This window comes from Panthera pardus, unplaced genomic scaffold (assembly GCF_024362965.1).
Source record: "Panthera pardus isolate Hobbes unplaced genomic scaffold, ASM2436296v1 HiC_scaffold_11, whole genome shotgun sequence".
Classification (NCBI taxonomy): domain Eukaryota; kingdom Metazoa; phylum Chordata; class Mammalia; order Carnivora; family Felidae; genus Panthera; species Panthera pardus.
The window spans coordinates 99531186-99542581 of NW_026526666.1; positions in this window are offsets into that span (position 1 = coordinate 99531186).

The following is an 11396-nucleotide window of genomic DNA, read 5'->3' on the forward strand; positions in this document are numbered from 1 at the left end:
CAGAGCCTGACGCGGGGCTTGAACTCATGAACCTCGAGATCATGACCTGAGCTGAAGTCGGACGCTTCACCGACTGAGCCACCCGGGCACCCCAATGATGTATTATGTTTCATATCCAGTGGCATATTTTATGCAAATTAACACAAATTTAAATCTTTTCATTCATTTCTTGTCCTTAATTGGATTATCAATTCAAGAACAGTTTCATTACACTTATTCAAGATGAATTGTCATAATGAATTACTGCTTTTGGTAGGACTTAAAAAATATTTTTTTTTGGTTATAATTCACTTCTTAAGGTCAAAATAATTTCTATTGAATTCATCATTCTTTTTTCACGGCTTTGGTTGCATATTCTCTAAACCTAGTGAGCCTCTTTGAATGTCTGCTGAATCGAGTTCGGCCTAAGCAATTGGGACAAAACGCTTCTAATAGTTAACTGCGGTAAAACACCATGAGGGTAGCCTCTCGCATTTTAAAGCGACAGAGATCCTTCACATATTTATTCCATTTCTTCCTCGTTTTACGGAACGGTTCTGATGCAGGCTGGCTGGGTCCAAGGACCCAGAGGAGGATCCTGTGGGAGCAGCCAAGAGAGTCCTTGGTTTTGCACAGGAGAGAAACCAAACGCGAGCCAAGAGGAAGGGACAGCAGAGTTTATTAAAGATAAACAGAGAGCGCAGATATGGACAGAGCATCCGAGAGACTCAGAAAGAAAAAGAGTGAGTCTCGTCTTTGCTTGGGATCCAGGGTTTCTATTGAGGATTGCGGTGCGGTGACGTGTCTTCTCAGGCATCCAGAAACAAAGACAAGTTTTAGGTACTTGCCCGAAGTCACGTGTGCCCTGAATCCAGGGGTCTTAGTGAGTCAGTGGTCTGGAAAGTGTTCGTGACAAGGCTGCCCGGTCAGTCTCCAGATGTTATCTATTGTGCTGTAAGACTCTAAAGAAATTGTTAAATTCTTGACTTTTACAAGGCGTGTGTAAGGTGGGGGTTAAGTCTGAGCAAGAAAAGAAGTAGGAAAAGGAGTGAAAAAAGCAGTTTTTCACGGGGTCCCTCTATTTTCCCTGTCTCCGTTCCAAAACGTCTTTCCAGAATGTGCTTAAAGCAGTGAGATATAAAAATACATATTTGGTCTTTATCGCTGGCTCCTGGGACAGAGTCCCTAAAATCCTTGGTATTTCCTGCATGATAGGAATGTCTACCATCATATTCCTAAAGGAGTCCCTTTGGAGCACACCTACGTTTATGCTAATGAAGTGGCTTGGGGCGGGTCCCAGAGATAGCTTCAGGATGGGGGCAGATCCCAGAGGCTGGAAACCCTCTGTCCCACCCACCAAATCCCAGGAGTAGGTGGGGGACTGGAGACTGAGCTCTGTAAAAACTCTTGAACCGTGAGAGTGTCCTGATTGGTGAACGTGTGAAGGTACCGAGAGGGTGGTACACGTGGGGAGGATGTGGAAACTGCCAACCTGCCCCACCGTCCCCCCCCCTTCCCCCCCCCCCCCCCCCAGTACCCAGCCCTGAGCATCTCCTCTATCTGGCTGTCCCTGAGTCGTTTTATTTCTACTAAACCAGTAATAGGAAGGGGAGCGCTTTCCCGAGTTCTGTGAGTCACTCTAGCAGCACATAACCCAACCGGAGGCAGCCGTCACGGGACCCTCCAAATTTGGAGTCATCCGGGCAAAGTGTAGGCAGCCTGGGCACCCCGTTTGCGGTTGGCCTCGGAAGTAGAGGCAGTCTCGTAGGACTGAGCCCTTGAACGTGGCGGGTTTGGTGCTCACTCCAGGTAGACGACGTCAGAAATGAGTTGAATTGCCGCACCCCGGAGAATCAGAGAATCGGTTACTGGGGAAACTCCACATATTTTGTGTCACAAAGAATCTCAGAGGCGATGAAAAGCCAAAAGGCTGCTGTCCGCAAGCCAGGAAGCAGGCTTCGCGAGGAACCGAAATCTGCCACCTTGATCTTGGACTTCCCAGCTCCCCAAACCGGGAGGCATAAAATGTCTGTGGTTTAAATCCTCCCAGCCTATGGCATTTGGCTCCAGCAGTCCGAGCCGCCCAAGGCAGAGACGGGTCCCGGTAAGGGGGATGCGGCTGCCACGCACACCGACAAAAGCAGAAACAGTCACGGGGAGAAGCTGGGAGGGTTTTGAGGCGCAGCGAGAAGCAGCCCAGACTGCAGAGAAGAGACTGCTCAAAGCGATTCCGATGAAGGCTCGGGAGGGAGGGAGAAAGCGCCCACCTTCTCACGAGCAGAACGTTGGTAGAAGGAGGGGTGGCGAAGGCCGCTCCGATGAGTTCTCGGGGAACGTGTTTTCGGACAGTGGGGAAAAGGCAATCGTTGTGATAAAGCGGCACAGGACTCGGCCAAATGGTCTTGGTGTTCCGGTGCTTTGAGGAAGGCTTGGTTCCCCCTGACCGCTAAGCGTGATTAAATGCAAGGGGAGAGAAAGGCAGTGAAGGAGGATCGCTAGATAAGAAGGAACCGGAGCCTGAAGATTTGGACAGTTCTCAGCCTGTCCATATGGCAAAAAAAAACCCAGAAAGGTGTTTAATAAAAAGAAAACATCAAGCATTTGGCCGGCTGACCGTTTGACAAGGTTAGCTTGAGTGTGAACCATGGACCTAATCAGCCATCTCAACAGAGGTCAGAAAGAGAGGATTATACCAGCAGAGACACTGACCGTTGGAACTAAAAGGACAGAGGAAGCTGGGCCACAGGAAGGAAGGCGGTTGGAATTCCGAGATCCTACAGGACTAGGTCATACTGCTATTCAGCTGTGAACATGTGCTATTGAAGAAAAAGGAAGAATGGAACACCTGGCTGGTTCAGTCCTTAGAGCATATGACTCTTTAAAAACATTTTTTTTTAATGTTTATTTATTTCTGAGAGAGAGAGAGAGAGCACAAGCAGGGGAGGGGCAGAGAGAGAGAGGGAGACACAGAGTCCGAAGCAGGCTCCAGGCTCTGAGCTGTCAGCACAGAGCCTGACGCGGGGCTCAAACCCACAAACCGTGAGATCATGACCCGAGCAAAGTCCGACACTTAACCGACTGAGCCACCCAGGCGCCCCACCACTTTCTTCTTTTTTTAAGTATTTTTTTTTAAGTTTATTTATTTTGAGAGAGAGAGTGAGAAAGAGAGGGCAAGCATGGGGGAGGGCAGAGAGAGAGAGAGAAAGAATCCCAGGCAGGGTCCCCACTGTCAGCAACAAGCCCAATGTGGGGCTCCATCCCACGAACTGTGAGATCATGACCTGAGCCAAAACCAAGAGTCAGATGCTTAACTGACTGAGCCACCCAGGTGCCACTCTTCTTCTTCTTTTTTAAGTTTATTTATTTTGAGAGAGAGAGAGAGCACAAACAAGGAAGGGATGGCGGGGGGCGGGGGGAGGGGGAGAGAATCCCAAGCAGGCTCTGAGCCACCAGCACAGAACCTGATGCAGGACTTGATCCTAAGAACTCTGAGATCACAGCCTGAGCCAAAACCAAGAGTTTGAACAGACTGAGCCCCCCAGGTGCCGCCCCCCCTTTCTTCTTTCTGACTTCTCCCTTTGGGAATAGAAATGTCTATCCTGTGCCTGCCCACCACTATGGGTTTGGGAAACCCAAAACTTATCTGATTTTACAGGTTCATAGCTGGAGAGGAATTTTGCCTCTGGATGGATCATACCACAAATCTCACCTGTGTCTGATTAAGATGATGTTTAGATGAGACTTTGGACTTCAGACTGCAGTTGATGCCAGAAGGAGTTCAGCATTTGGGGGCTTTTGAGATGGAATGAATGTATTTTGCATGCGATAAGAACATGAGTTGGGGGAGGGGCCAAGAGTAGAATGTTGAGAGTAGAATGTTGTTTGTCGTCAGATCTGTGCTTTAATCCCCCCACCTATGGTGGTTTGTCATAGCTTCGTGAGCTACTAAGACCTCCAAACAGTGGAATATTCGCCAGAAAAAGGAGGGAAGTACTGACATGGATGAGCCTTGAAAACACAGTGTCAAATTAAAGATATCAGACGCACGGGCCTCAGGGTGGCTCAGTCAGTTGAGCATCAAGACTCTTGATTTCAGCTCAGGTCATGAGCTCACGGTTTGTGGGATTGAGCCCTGAGTCGGGCTCTGCACCGACAGCTTGGAGCCTGCTTGGGATTCTCTGTCTCCCTCTCTCTCTGCTCCTCCCCAGCTCTCTTTCTCTCTCTCTCTCAAAATAAATACATAAACATTAAAAAAGAGATATCAGATGGGGCGCCTGGTTGACTCAGTCAACCAGACTGCTCAGGTCATGATCTCAAAGTTCCTGGTGGATTCGGGCCCTGCGTCGGGCCCTGCACTAGCAGGGAGAGCCTGCTTGGGATTCTCTCTCTCTCTGCCCCTCCCCCACTTGCATGTACTCTCTGTTTAAATAATAAATAAACTTAAAAAAAAGATATCAGATACAAAAGATCATGATTGTCATATTGTATGATTCCATTTATATGAAACATCCAGAATAGCCCATTCCATAGAAACACAAAGTAGATTAATGCTTGCCAGGGCTGTGGGGAAAGGGCTGACTGCAAATGGGTAAGGGGTTTCCATTTGAGGTTACGAAAAAGTTCTAGAACAGGACAGTGGTAGTTGCACGACGTTGTGAATGTACTTACTGTCACTGAATTGTACACTTAAAAAAAATTTTTTTTTAATGTTTATTTTTGAAAGAGAGAGAGACAGAGGCGCCTGGGTGGCTCGGTCGGTTAAGTGGCTGACTTCGGCTCAGGTCATGATCTCACGGTCTGTGAGTTCGAGCCCCACATCGGGCTCTGTGCTGACAGCTCAGAGCCTGGAGCCTGTTTCAGATTCTGTGTCTCCCTCTCTCTCTGACCCTCCCCTGTTCATGCTCTGTCTCTCTCTGTCTCAAAAATAAATAAATGTTAAAAAAAAAAAAAAAGAAAGAAAGAGAGAGAGACAGAGTGCGAGCCGGGGAGGGTCAGAGAGAGAGGGAGACACAGAATCTGAAGCAGGCTCCAGGCTCTGAGCTGTCAGCACAGAGCCTGATGCAGAGCTAGAACTCAAGAACAGCGAGATCCTGACCTGAGCCAAAATCAGAGGCTTTAATCGATGGAGCCACCCAGGTGCCTCAACACTTTCAAAGGGAATAGGGGCACCTGGGTGGCTCTGACCGTTAAGCGTCCGACTCTTGGTTCCAGCTCAGGTCAGGATCTCACAATTCGTGAGTTCGAGCCCGAGCAGGGCTCTGCATTGACACTTCAAAGCCTGCTTGGGATTCTCTCTCTGCCTCTGTCTCTGCCTCCCCTCTGCGCTCTCTTGCTCTCAAAATAAATAAAGTTAAAAAAATTAACGGAAAGGAATTTTGACGAATGCTACAGCAGGGACGAGCCTTGAAGATTTAAGCTATATAAAAATAAGCCAGCCACAAAAGACAAATATGATTCCATTTACGTGAGTAGTGTAATGTAAGAGGCAGAAAGCAGAATGGTGGTTGCCAGGAGCTGGGAGGGAGGGAGGGAATGGGGAGTTAGTGTTTAACGGGGACAGGGTTTCAATTTGGGAAGAGGAAAAGTTCTGCAGATGGATGGTGGTGACGGCTGCACAGCACTGTGAGTGTATTTAATGCAAACGCACTCTACTCTTTTTTTGAAATTTTTTAAAACGTGTATTCATTTTTGAAAGAGAGAGACAGAGCACTAGAGGGGGAGGGGCAGAGAGAGGGAGACACAGATTCTGAAGCGGGCTCCAGGCTCTCAGCACAAAGCCGGATGCGGGGCTCCAACCCACGAACCCTGGGTGCATGGCCTGAGCCGAAGTCTGACCCTACACCGACTGAGCCACCCAGGCGCCCCCAAATGCGCGGTACTCTTAAAAAAACAGTTAATACGACAACACTTTGTTATGTAAACAAAATACCCTAAATCTAAAAACTAAAAAAAAAAAAAAAAAAAAAAAAAGAGGGCGGGGGTGGGGGGCCGCCTGGGTGGCTCAGCTGGTTAAGCCCCGGACTCTGGATTTTGGCTCAGGTCATAATCTCACAATTCGCGAGATCGAGCCCCTGTCGGGCTCTGCCCTGACAGCACAGAGCCGGCTTGGGATTCTGTGTCTCTCCTCTCTCGCTGCCCCTCCCCCCATCTCAAAATAAATAAACATTTTTTTTTTTTTAAAAAGAGAGAGCCCCCTGCCTCCTCAGTGGACGGGCAGAGGAGGTGCGGCTCGGCCACCAGGGGGCGCTCCCCACACCCCGACCCTACCTCAGCCTGGAGCCGCCTAGCACCGGCCTGGAGGAGCCGGGATTTCCAGGCTCCGGAAGGCAGCGTGAGGGGCGGGGCAGCCACCACGGTGTCACCCCGCCCCCCCCAGGCCACCGCCACCACGCCACCAACTGAGTCTCTGGGGGAGCCGCGCAGTCTGGGGGGGGGGGGGGTTGCTGGGGAAGAGGAGGGGGCAGGGGGTAGACGGGGGTGGACGGAGGGGGTGGGCGCCCCCGCTGGCCTGGTGCCACGTGACCCCACTGCTCTGGGGGGCCAAAATAAGTCCTGGGGGAAGCTGGGTGCCGTCTTTTCCTTAGCGCCTTCTTTCCCTTGGACAGTGTGAAGGGTGAGTCTCAGCAGGTGGCATTTTTCCATGTGATTTCAAACATTTTCCTTAAAAAACGCCCGAAGACACAGATCGGGGCCGAGGGAAAAGAAGGTTCAAAGTTAAAACAAGGGCCCACCTTGATTTCGTGGGGTGCTTAAGTGAGGAATTGTTAGACATTTTCCAGGAGCACCTGGCTGGCTTAGAAGGTGGCAGGCGGGACTCTAGATCTCAGGGTCATGAGTTCGAGCCCCACAGTGGGCCTGGAGATTACTTACATACATACATATTTTTATTTTATTAAAAAATTTAAAAAAATTAATGTTTTTTATTTATTTTTGAGACAGAGAGAGACAGAGCATGAGCAGGGGAGGGGCAGAGAGAGGAGGAGACACAGAATCTGAAGCGGGCTCCAGGCTCTGAGCTGTCAGCACAGAGCCCGACGCAGAGCTCAAACTCACAAGCTGTGAGATCATGACCTGAGCCGAGGTCGGACACTTAACCGACTGAGCCACTACGTGTTCCAGATATGTCTTTTTTTTTTTTTAAAGAAACATATCACATCTTTGTGTTTTTATTTATTTATATATTCTTAAGTAACCTCCACACCCAACGTGGGGCTCCAACTCATAACCCAGAGATCCAGAGTCACATGCTCTTCTAATTGAGCCAGCCAGGAGTCCCTAAAGTCTTTTTAGGTTTGTTTTATTTTAATCAGGATATGCATAAGCATATTGCATTTGATTGATGAGACTCCTACTTCGTTACCTCTTTTAATTTAGAACAAGCCTCCTTACCCCTATTTTTATCATGCTATGTTATCGGGTGACATAATCACTTATTTGTCTTCTAGAATTGAATTCCCCACATTCCTTATGAACCAGTAGTTAGATTTACAGGCTGATTTAGTTCCTTTTTTGAAAAAGGATTCACAGAGGGGCGCCTGGGTGGCTCAGTCGGTTAAGCGTCCGACCTCCGCTCAGGCCATGATCTCATGGTTCGCGGTTCAAGGTTCGAGCCCCACGTAGGGCTCTGTGCCGACGGCCCGGAGCCTGGAGCCTGCTTCAGATTCTGTGTCTCCCTCTCTCTGCCTCTCCCCAGCTCAGGCTCAGTCTCTCTCTCTCTCTCTCTCTAAAATAAACATTAAAATTTAAAAAAAGGAGAAGAGAAAGGATTCCCAGGTACTCCTATGGCCATCTCTTAATGCATCATGTCATACACACACAGTACCCGGCCCCACCTTGAGTGATAAGATTCATCAGTGGGTTCCTGTGGGGGTGTCAGCCTGACCCGTTCGTTTCAAAGACTCTCTTAAGGCCACGTAGAATCACGTTCTCAACCACTGATGATGATTATTGCTCGGGGCCATCCTTTCCTCGAAGGGTGAAAAATGGTGATCTTCTGAATCTGCTATTCTTTTCCCATCTATCAGTTGACATCCTATAAATAAGAACTTCGCCTCCTTCGCTATTTGCTTCATCTGAACTAGAGTTTGCACAAGAAAGGCAGAGAACTGCCGCAGGTTGTTCGCTGCTGCTTTGGGTCGAGTCCTGTGCCAGAAGGAGGGGTGAGGGCCAGCCAGAATGGAGCTGGTTAGCCTGCCCGCAGAGGTAGAGGGGGGCACAGCTTTGCTAAAAGAGATGTAAAGTCACCGCTTCGGTGTCCTGAACTGAATGAAGCGGTGCTTCCAGGGCCCGCAAAGCAGCAAATCTTAGCAGATGAGATTCCTGAGAGTTCTCCCAGAGGCGACCTCGTCTCTGCGTCCTCCCGGCCTTGCACCCTCAGCCTCCGGGCTGCATCTCTAGCACGTCACACATCCTCACCCCAGGGCCTTTGCACTGATTCTGTGCCCCCCCACCTCCTGCGCTGCTATCCACACAGCTTGTTCCTCACCTTGAGACTCACTTTTGTGAGTCCTTTTTTTTTTTTTTTTTAGAGAGAGAGGGAGAGAGCATGTGCAAACAGGGGAGAGGGATGGGGAGAGAGAGAGAGAGAGAGAGAGAGAGAGAGAGAGAGAATATGAATCTCAAGCAGGCTCCATGCTCAGCACAGAGCCCTGGCATCATGACCCAAGCTGAAATCAGGAGTCGGACGCTTAACTGACTGAGCCCGCCAGGCGCGCCCCTCTGAGTCCTTCTTAACCATCTTACTTGAAGGTCACCACCAACATCCTGAGGTATTATTTTTCTGTAGCTCTTACCACTATGTGATGCACTCTATTTTTAACTTATGTTTCTAATCTCCTCCTCCCATGGGAGTGGAAGGTCCAGGAGCGGAGAAACTTTTCGTTTTGTTCCCTGCCAAATTCCGGGCATTTGCACACTTGTTCGTATTTGGATAAATTCACAAATGTTGATAAAATTCTGCCTCCCACAAGAGCCGACTGTCTCTCGTGGCCTCCAGGCAGAGCCGTTATGTTAGGGAGCAGGAGATTTCCACAAAGGGGAGCCCTCACAGCCCACGGCCCCCCATTCAGATTACTCATCACACAATTCTCAAATCTGATGTCGATCTACACCGTCAGCTAATCCACTTACTACCTGATTCTACCCTGAAACAATTTCATAGTCTTTCTGTTTGGTGGGGTCACAATATCTCATTGGACTGACAATCTTCTAACTTTTTCTGGCTCTGAAGTCACTCTTCCTTCCTTCCTTCCTGCCTTCCTTCCTTCCTTCCTTTCTTTTCTTTCTTTCCTTTTTTAATGTGCATTTATTTTTGAGAGAGAGCACGAGCAGAGGAGGAGCAGAGAGAGAGGAAGACACAGAATCTGAAGCAGGCTCCAGGCTCTGAGCTGGCAGCACAGAGCCTGATGCAGGGCTCAAGCTCACTGACTGCGAGATCATGACCTGAGCCGAAGTCAGACGCTTAACTGACTGAGCCAGCCAGGGGCCCCTGATGTCATCGTGTCTAAGGGTCAAACTAACAAGCTGGTTTCTGTTAGTTGGAGCAAGAGTGACATCTGATACCCGGATTTTAATTTCTCACTGAAGTCTGTCATTACCTACACACTGCCAGCTCCTTCCAGGCATAGACCTTTACTCAGCTGTTCTCCTCGGAGCCCTAAAGCCCAGCTTAGAGCCTAGCACATCGTAGGCGTTCAGTGGACATTAGTCCTCTGCTGACTTTCCTTCTCCTGCATAGACTCGGTGATCCAGGGACTAGTCACTCCCTCGCAAGACTCCCTGAAACTACCCCCACGTTCCTTCCACTCGTCGGCCAAACACTCACTGTCTATACTCGCTCATCTCCTCTGGTCCCACGCTCCTGGCGTGCTGGCCCAGCGCCGGTCCCACTGCTGCTTGCCTTCTGGCCACCTAGGCCATCTCAGCCAGGGCCCTTCACTGCGTCCGCCCGGAAACGTTCCCTGCCCTCGCTTCCCGGGTGCCGCCCCTCTGTCCCCCCTTCTCGCAGCTTTTGTATCTCAGGCTTCTCTCTCACTTTAGCTCTTTTTTTAAAAATTTATTTATCTTGGGGCGCCTGGGTGGCTCAGTCCGTTGAGCGTCTGACTTCAGCTCAGGTCATGATCTCACGGTCCGGCCCGTGAGTTCAAGCCCCGCATCGGGCTCTGTGCTGACCGCTCAGAGCCTGGAGCCTGTTTCAGATTCTGTGTCCCCCTCTCTCTCTGACCCTCCCCCATTCATGCTCTGTCTCTCTCTGTCTCAAAAATAAATAAATGTTAAAAAAAAATTAAAAAAAAAATTTATTTATCTTGAGAGCTCAAGCAGGGGAGGGGCACAGAGAGAGGAGCAGAGAAACCCCAAGTAGGAACGACGCTGCTTTCACGGGGCCTGATGAAGGGCCTGAACCCACGAGCCACGAGATCACGACCTGAGCTAAAACCAAGAAGCAGACGACCAACCGACTGAGCCACCCCTCTCTCACTTTAAACTCAGTGTCCCCGGGGCGCCTGGCTGGCTCAGTCGGGGGAGCGTGTGACTCTTGATCTCAGGGTTGTGAGTTCAAGCCCCATGTTGGGTGTAGGGATTACTTATAAATAAAATCTTAAAACACACACACACACACACACACACACAATGTTCAGCACAGTCTCATCCATATGCATAGTTTATATGCTTGACATCATCTCCTGACAGCCTGGCTTGTACTGGGCACAGCACTTCAAAATCCAGACCTCATTCTTCTGATTGTGTTACCTTCTTTCTTTTTTTAATGCTTATTAATTTACTTTGAGAAAGGGGAGGGAGGAATGGGCAGAGAGAGAGAGGAGAGAGAATCCCCAGCAAGCCCCGCACTAACAAGCACAGGGCCCGAGGGGGAGCTCGATCCCACGAACCATGAGACCTGAGCTGAAACCAAGAGCCAGAGGCTTAACCGACTGAGCCATCCTGTGTTGGCGCCCCTGTGTTGCCTTCTTTCCAGTTGGCCTTGACCTTCCTTCCTACAGCTTCCTAAACCCCAAACAGGCTATCTTCCTCCTCCTCCATCATCACTACAGGTCATCCACCACCTTGGACTATGGATTCGGTGTCGTAAATAATTAGCTGTTTCTCTCCAGCCCCCAGTCCATTCACTGTATTTGAGACTTGGGCCCCAGGTGCTCCTGACCTTCACCATCTCACACGGGGATTGCGGCAGCACTTTCTAGCACTGCCTCCCGAATTGCAAGCCCCGCCCACAGCCCCTTCTTCCAACTGTAGTCAGAGTTCCTTCTGTGAGCCAGCCTGGCTGTGCAGATCTTCTGCTTAGTGCCAGCAACCGCCACCCTGTCGCTTTGGGGGACACATCTTCCCTCTGTAACCCGACCTTCAAGAGTCGTCACGATAGGGCCGCTGCCTGCCTTCCAGGCTTCCGTGGCATCTCT